The sequence below is a fragment of the Canis lupus genome, chromosome 15 (genome assembly GCF_011100685.1).
Source record: "Canis lupus familiaris isolate Mischka breed German Shepherd chromosome 15, alternate assembly UU_Cfam_GSD_1.0, whole genome shotgun sequence".
NCBI lineage: Eukaryota > Metazoa > Chordata > Mammalia > Carnivora > Canidae > Canis > Canis lupus.
In genome coordinates this window covers 51,793,595-51,801,877 of record NC_049236.1, presented here as the reverse complement: position 1 = coordinate 51,801,877, position 8,283 = coordinate 51,793,595, and the positions used below count along the sequence as shown (strand labels likewise).

General features: G+C 48.1%; 1 long non-coding RNA gene across 2 annotated transcripts; it reads right to left on the bottom strand.

The window, feature by feature from the left end:
- Nucleotides 1-1,269: 1,269 nt before the first annotated feature.
- On the bottom strand, nucleotides 1,270-6,543 carry LOC119869313. 2 transcript variants are annotated; one of them, XR_005370002.1, is made up of 5 exons: nucleotides 5,863-6,543; nucleotides 4,906-5,285; nucleotides 4,034-4,195; nucleotides 2,344-2,604; nucleotides 1,270-1,861 (listed from the first exon to the last, which is right to left on the bottom strand). It is a non-coding gene; the product is annotated as an uncharacterized LOC119869313 (long non-coding RNA). The 2 variants fall into 2 exon arrangements; XR_005370001.1 differs by having other exon boundaries at nucleotides 4,906-6,543.
- Nucleotides 6,544-8,283: the final 1,740 nt, after the last annotated feature.

The following is an 8,283-nucleotide window of genomic DNA, read 5'->3' as shown; positions in this document are numbered from 1 at the left end:
TCATTATCACTGCAGCCTTTCACTTTCTCTCCTACAAAAATAAACAAGTTCTTAAAAATATGCGACGCCAGCCCTCAGAGACCCACTCTGAGTCTCTGCCATAAATCAGCTTCTGGAGTGACTCGGGGCAGCCCCCCAAACGTGGCCCATGCAGCAGAGATCCAAAGCCTGATTTCCAGGGCTCGGCACACCCGGTGGCGCCCCACTTCCACAGCATTAGGGGGACATGGCCTGTCGAGGGCCAGCGCTTTGTCTCTTCCACGAGTTAGCTTTATGCCCGAATGGATCACACGACCTAGTTTTCACGTGTGTTAAGTGGGGGTGACGGTTCTTACCCAGAAGACAGCACCCAGAATTTCAGGACAGGCCCCTAGGACTTAAACTATGAGAACCTAGTCCTCTCTAGTTTGCTGTAGGTTCGGCCCATCGAAGCAAACTGCAAATAATGAGAACATCTGTCTGTCCTGGGGAAAAAGAATATCGCAGAGTCGCTTCCTCTGGTCCTGGTCCCCTTGATTTTCTGATTCCAGCGGCCCCTACCTCTCCACCCCCAGACCCTGTTGAGCTTCATGATGGCATTGCCAGGTAAGGAGGGAACAGCAGGAACACCTGCTTGCTATGGGTACAGTGGGGTCGAGTCCTACCTTAACTGTTCATTTGTCAAACGGTCCAGGCACTCTTCTAGAAGGTTCAGATGCTACAGCTCTTGCCCTTTGTGAGAAATATTATTTCAGAGTGATTTTAAAACATTTCTGACAACATGAAGCTAGAGCAGGAGGGCAGTGTAGTGTGGCAGCTGCCCACGGAGACGGTGGGCCCTCTTGCTGACTGTGCCGTCTTGACCAAGGCCTGGTCCCTGTGCAGTGAGCAAAGTTGTGGACACCAGGCAAGGTGCCCTGGGCAGGACGCGAGTGATGCCTGCGTCTGTATGTGCTAGATGTGGCTTGCCCTGTGGGGAGAGTCAAATGAATAAAGATCTTTGTTTCATGGAAAAGCAACTGGAGAAACACAGCTGTCTGTCAACATACGGGCAAAAACATTGGGCAAAAGTAGGTAAGGAGGGGAACGAGAAGAGGGGGGATTGCAGGTTGGTCGACCAAGGAACTTTTATTTTATTTATTTTTAATTTAATTTAATTGTTTTTATTGGAGTTCAGTTTGCCAACATATAGCATAACACCCAGTGCTCATCCTGCCAAGTGCCCCCCTCAGTGCCCGTCACCCAGTCACCCCAACCCCCCCCCCCCCACGTCCCTTTCCACTACCCCAACCAAGGACCTTTTAGACATGAAATGACACAGCTTCAAAGCTGTGCTGGCAAAGAACAAAAATTTAAAGAGGAAATTAAACAACCTGAATAGGTGTGGACTTCTGGGTAGATTTTTTTTTCTCCACTGTTTTTCCTAAAAAGCATTTGTTTCTGATCTTAAGCGGATTGTTGGGGAAGTTTTCAGATAAACGAGTACTGTTCAAATAATCAGCTCCCAAACCTGTCTAGTCTCTGGCCCACTGAGGCATGATACCCAGAGGGCGGGGACAGACCTGATCCAGTGGAGACCACTGACGATCCCCATCATCTTCCTCTCCAAAGGGCTGGCCGACAATTCTCTATGGAAACTGTGCTATAGACAGCGTTCACTTGGATTAATAAGCCTCTTTGATAAAAAGCACGTACACTGTGAAATGTAAATATTAGGGCACCTGGGTGGCTCGATGGTTGGGCATCTGCCTTTGGCTCAGAGTGTGATCCTGGGGTCCCGGGATCGAGTTCCACATCGGGCTCCTTGCAGGAAGCCTGCCTCTCCCTCGGCCTGTGTCTCTGCCTCTCTCTGTGTGTCTCTCATGAATAAATAAACAAAATCCTTAAAAAAAAAAGAAAAGAAATGTTAATATTATTGGGCTTTCCATTTTGATGTGAATATTGTTTCCATAGTGCGAGGGGATGAGCTCAGTTTCCCTGAGGGCCAGAGTCTTGGTTGAACGAGCAGAGGCCCAGTTTGGAGGCAGAGAGCGTCAGCTCACGCCGGTTCAGCTGGGACAGGAAAGGGAAGGTATCTGGGAAGAAGGGGGAGCCCCCCCAGAAGTAGAGAATCGAGTCCAGGAAAACGGAGGCGACAGAGAAAGGAGGGAGGGAGGAACCCACTTAGTGGAAACTGCATTTGTGGAAGCATTTTGCCAATTTTGCCTCTGTGTCAGGGGAGGGCTACAGGCCTCGTCCTAGGTGACTGAGTCCCCTCTCTCACAGGAGAGGACGTGGGACTTGGCCGTGGGAAGGAAAGGGGCATTGTTCTCTCTCCCAAGAATGAGGGATGGCTCTGCCAGGAGGGTTTTCCCTGGTGCTCACAGAAACACAAGAAGAATCGCTCTGCTTCAAGCTTCAGAGACTTGCACAACTGGGCCGGCGCCGGCTATGCCAGGAGCGGAGACGGGTGCCTGTTCTGTGCCAGGCTGTCCATGAACGACTGCATTATTTGCTCTTGCGTAATGAAATTTCAGTTCTAGGAGATGACAGTGACCGTGGAGAGCCCAGACTTCCTTTAGTGCTGAAACCGCCCCTTGCCTGGCACACAGCCCTCCGTCCGGGAAGCCGATCCAGAAGGCAGGGCTGGTGAAGGGAAGGTGGGAAGAGACAACAACCATCAAGCACCTACGAGGTGCCAGACTTTCTCTGTCAACAAATGTTTATTCAGCATGTCTTTTTTTATGTCAGGCATGGTGCTAGTTGCTGGGGGGAGCAGCCCAGAAGCCGACGGCCCTGTGGGCTTCCTCAAGAAGCTCACAGTTGTGGGAAGCTCACTAGCCTGGGCAACTAGTTCCATGAGGGACAGCCTGAACGACATGACCCATGAGGCACAAGTCTCTTCGCATCCCTATGAAAGAATTATGACCCCATTTTGCAGATGGGTAGCCTGAGGCTCCTTAGGGACGCATAGTCAGGATTTGAACCACCCACATCTAATCCCACAGCCCATGTTCTTTCTATTGGCTGAATTTAGTATCTGCCGTTTGCAGATCACCAGGGGGAGAGCCTGAATAACAATCTACTCTTTTATAAGACTTTCATACCCTCAAAGGTGAGGAGCTGCTCAAATGGACCTATTGACCGATAGCATGAGAATGGGAAGCCACAGGAAACATGGGGGGGGGGGGGCGGCCCTTACTGGGTGGGTGGTCTCGAGTGTGTCATTCTGGGTTTCAGGGCCTCAGGTTCTTGGGAATGTTACCTCTTTAAGGGGTTGTTAAAAGGTTAGACGAGGGGCGCCGGGGTGGCTCACTCAACCAAGAGTCTGCCTTTGGCTCAGGTCATGATCCCAGTCAGGCTCCTGGCTCAGCCAGGACTCTGCTTCTCTTTCTCCCTCTGCTGCTCCCCCTGCTTGTTCTCTCTCTCCCTCTCTCTCTCTCTCTCTCTCTCTCAAATTTAGTCAATAAAATCCTTAAAAAAAATAAATAAGAAAGGTTACAGTAGAGGGTAGAGGTAAAAAGTGGCCTGTACACTAGAGCCATTGCTCTCGTGCTATGACTCCGCTTCTCAGCTTGGGCGGATCAGGTGCCTCCCTCGGGAGCAGAGGGCAGGCCTGCTTGCAGCCCAGCTTGAGTGATTTGCGTTCCCTAGCGTCAGGGTTCGGCTCCCGTCACACGCGCTCCTGTGTGCAGGTGCCACCTGGCCCTCCTAACCTTGCCCTGTGGCAATCTGGGCTCAGGCCGTGAGAGGCTGCCCTTGCTCTCCGGGCCCGTGGCCGCCTGTGTTCTAGCAGCGTCCAGGGAAACAGGACGGGTCAGTTTTGCGCCTTCCTCCTCTGTCTTCAAAGCTGGCTGCGTTGCAGCTCCAGCTCTGTCTCGGACTCTAACTCCTGGGCCCCCTCTCTCACCCACAAGGACACTTGTGGTGACATTGGGCCTACCCAGATAATCCAGAATAATCTCCCCATCTCAGAGCCAGCTGAAAGACACCCTTAATTCCATGGGCAACCTCAGTCCCTCTTTGCCCTCTACCGTGGCATGTTCACAGGTTGCAGGGATTAAGATGTAGATACCTTTGGGGGGCCATGATTCTACGCAAGTTGTACCCAAAAGAGTCCAGAAGCTTGAGAGTTGGCAGATGGAGGCCGCTTCACGATATAACATTTACCACAAACATCCACATATTTGATTTCTGGCTGACTCTTCATCTCTTCTATCGCTCAGGAGAATTTTAACTGTCATTACATAATAAATATTTAGAGTACATTTATGAAGTTGTCCATGTGAGAAATGGCTCTATGCCAAACTGAGGCTTGTCCTCATGCCTTGCATTTTGAGGTTCGTATTTAAACCACCGGATCCCACTAAGTGACTTCTTGTACACTACATAGCCTATGTTGTAAGTCAGACTATTCCAGACGTGTTCTCCAAGTTTGGTGAAAATACTGACAGCCAATTTCCCATAACCAGTGGAAATTTGGTCTTATTTATATGGATTAAGAAACAGTCATTTTATAGGATCCTTATTTTGCTTTAGAATAAAGTTCATTCTACCACGGATCGAATCATATGAGCTTTGTGCATAATAAGACTTGGAATTCAACAATAATAATATAGTATATTATATATTTATATATTATATAATTATAATTATTATAATTATAATATACAATATATTATAATAATATATTATATTATTATATAATAATAATGGCAAAGTTTAACTGCTGCAGATCTTTCAATACATGTTATATGTATACATAATGCATTTAATATGTGTACAACTTAAATGTAATGAATTTATTATGGGCAACTATCTCTCTTTTAAGTTAAGCAAAACAAATTTCTTTCCCATTTATTCATTCATCCAGTAAATACTTATTGCATGCCCACTATGTGCTAAGCAACGCTGGAGAAATACAAGCGAACAAAACAAACTCTCTACCCTCGTGAAGTTTGTCAGGTAGAAAGGGAGGCCACCATGGCAGACGTGGCTTCGCTGGGTCGTCTGCTCAGGCTCTCATCCAGATGAAGTCCAGGTTTTGACTGGGGCTCTCATCACAGGCTAAACTGGGAAAAAATTCAATTCCAAGCACCCTCATGGTTTCGGCCAAATTCATTTCCTGATGTTTTAGGTTTAGGTTGAGGTTGACCAATTTCTTTTTTTTTTTTTTTTTTTTTTTTTTTTTTTAGGTTGACCAATTTCATTTCCTGCGTTTCAGTTTCTTACTTGGGGTCATTGTTGGCTCCTAGACTAGGCCACCTGCAGTTTGTTGCTACTTGGGCTTCTCCAACGTGGCTACTTACTTCATGAACAGCTTTCATCTTCAAAGACAGCAACAGGGAGAGAGAGGGAGGGAGAGAGAGAGAGAGAGAGAGAGAGAATTAGTTTGCTAGCAAGATACAGTCTTATACAAGGTAACATAATTATGAGAGTGACATCCCATCACCTTCACTGTATTCTATGGGTTACAAGTAAGTCACAGGTCTCCTCACCCTGGACAGGAGGCTATTATACAAAGGCATAAACACCAGGTTTTAGAAATCACGGAGACCAGCTTAGGGTCTATTTGCCACATTCTAGGACCCAGAATAAGTTCAAGGGGCCAGTTGTTGTGCATAAGGAAAACTCTAGAACACGGCCTGACCCAACCACAATCTTACCACATATCCAGAGGCAGAGAGGTGAAAATATTTGATGAGTGGCACTGATGGCCTCTACAAACAAGTAAATAAATATACAATATGTCAAGTAATCTTAAATGCTTAAGTATATATATGTATATATAAAGTAAATATATATGTATATGCATACATATATAATAGTGTAAATGGGAAAGGATTGATGGCAGGTGGGAATGTGTATCAATCAGAACAGGTGATGCTGCTGTAACAAACATACAGAACCCACTGTGGATCCAGGCAAGTCTCCAGGGAAATTTGCTCCAGGTACTCAGTAATTCAGGCTGCATCATCCTGTGATCAAACATCTGGAACAGGGCAGCCCGGGTGGCTCAGCGGTTTAGTGCTGCCTTCGGCCCAGGGCGTGATCCTGGGGTCCCGGGATTGAGTCCCACGTCGGGCTCTCTGCATGGAGCCTGCTTCTCCCTCTGCCTGTGTCTCTGCCTCTCTCTCTCTCTCTCTCTCTCTCTCTGTCTTTCATGAATAAATAAAATCTTTAAAAACAAAACATCTGGAACATGTGGTCATCAGCACAGAGTGAAGACTACAGCTGAGTGCGGAGTTCTCTGAGGAGGGACAGAAGGCGGCCTAGGGCCCAGTCGTACTGTCATTCACTCCCAGGGTATAGGGAGGCCAGGAGAGCAGTCAGGAAAGGAGAAGTAACTGGGAGCAGAGGACCACCTCAGGTGGGAGAATTTACAATAGGAGAGGTTAAAAAGGAGGGCGGGTGTGTAGGGTCAGATCTCACGGAGAAGTGGAGGGCCACTGCCTTGAGGAGAGATGCCAGTTCCCACTGGGGATATCTTAGAGACAAGGCTCTTTAATGTGGCACAAAACCCAGGTTGAGTCACTGGGTTTCGTCACACATAGAGTCACTGACTTCCTGGTTTATGTCATCTGGATATGGCAAAGCAAACAAAGCAAAGAAATGGCTACGACCCAGGGGCCCCTGAGGGGCTTAGTTGGTTGGGCATCCAACTCTTGATTTTGGCTCAGGTCGTGATCTCAGGGTCATGAGATCAAGCCCTGCATTGGGCTCCCTGCTCAGCAGGAAGTTTGCCTTTCTCTCTCTCTCTCTCTCTCTCTCTCTCTCTCTCTCCCTCCCTTTCTGCCCCTCCCTCAGCTCTTGTGCTCTCTAAAATAAATAAACAAAAATTAAAAAATTAAAAAAAATAAACACATCTTTTAAAAAATAATAAATTAAATAAATAAATGTTAAATAATAGCTGCAGCTCAGCTTCTGTCTTCCGCTGCTGTAGTGTTTTCACACACATCCCAGTCTGCTGTGTACAGGTAGGTGTCCTGTCATTCAGGTGTTGAACTTTCACGAAGTACCTTCTGCATGCCAGACACCGGACTGAGCATCTTGGTGGGGGGAGGGAGAGAGGTGTAATGCAGGAAGGGACACAAGTTATCAAGAGCTGTGCCCAAGCAGAAGGCCCAGTGGGAAAGATGTCTGAGGGAGCATGGAGCCCTGCCCCGGGCCCGAGGTCCTGCCTGGTGGCTGAGGACTGGTCCAAACCAGCCTCCACCTCTCCCAGCTTGAAGATGCCCGGATTGCACCTGCACGTTGGGCCAGCTCTCTCACAGGAATGACTGGAGAAAAACAGAAGGAAACAAAGCAACAGTATGTAAACATTGGATTTTAGCAACGAGGTGGGGTTATTTGCAAAACTCCGTTTATTCACTTAGCTACAAAAGACGCAGCAGCTGAGTCTCAGGTGACTCAGGGCTGCTGCTCAACCTGGGTTTCATGCCACATTAAAGAGCTTGCTGGCCAGGTTTTCCCTTTACCATGACCTACTACCCCAGCTTCCTCGGGACTATTTTGGTGTCCTGTCCGGGCCACTGGGGTGCTGATTACCCTCCATCATCCTCTCTAGTGGATTCTGCAATGAACCACAAGGTACTGGTGTGGCAAAAACATGGATTTTAGCATCAGGTAGGCACAATCTCAAACCCATGGGTGTGCTATGTGACCTCCAAGCTGTGCGATCTTAGAGAAGTTATTCATTATCTTAAAATGCAGATTCTATTTACCTCATGGGTTTGTTATAAGGCTCTCACCTTACGTGGCTCCATGTCACTGGCCTCCCCTGACCCAGAGCCCATCCTTTCACTTTGCATTTTCTGTTCCCTCTATCTGGAAGGCATATTCTCAGATGGGCTCTTTCTTTTTTATTTTTTTTTAAGATTTTATTTATTCACGAGAGAGGCAGAGACAGAGGCAGAGGGAGAAGCAGGCTCCATGCAGGGAGCCCAACGTGGGACTCGATCCCAGGTCTCCAGGATCACACCCTGGGCTGAAGGTGGCACTAAACCGCTGAGCCACCCAGGCTGCCCTCAGATGGGGTCTGGTCATTCGGTCTCTGCTTGCCTGGCGCCTCCTCCCGAGGTCTCCCTTGACCACTCACACAGGAGGACCTCCCCAGGGCTCCAGGGGCTCCAAGCCTCCTCCCTATTTGACTTCCTTCCCGGTCTGAACATGATCTGGAATTGCCTTATTTATTGATGACTATGGTTGGCGGCCTTCTAAAATGGCTTTCCCAAATCCCCGTTTGCTGATATTCGAGTCTGTGTGTCATCCGTCCCCCGCGTGTGAGCAGGACTTAGGGACCTGCTTCTAGCCAGTGGAATATGG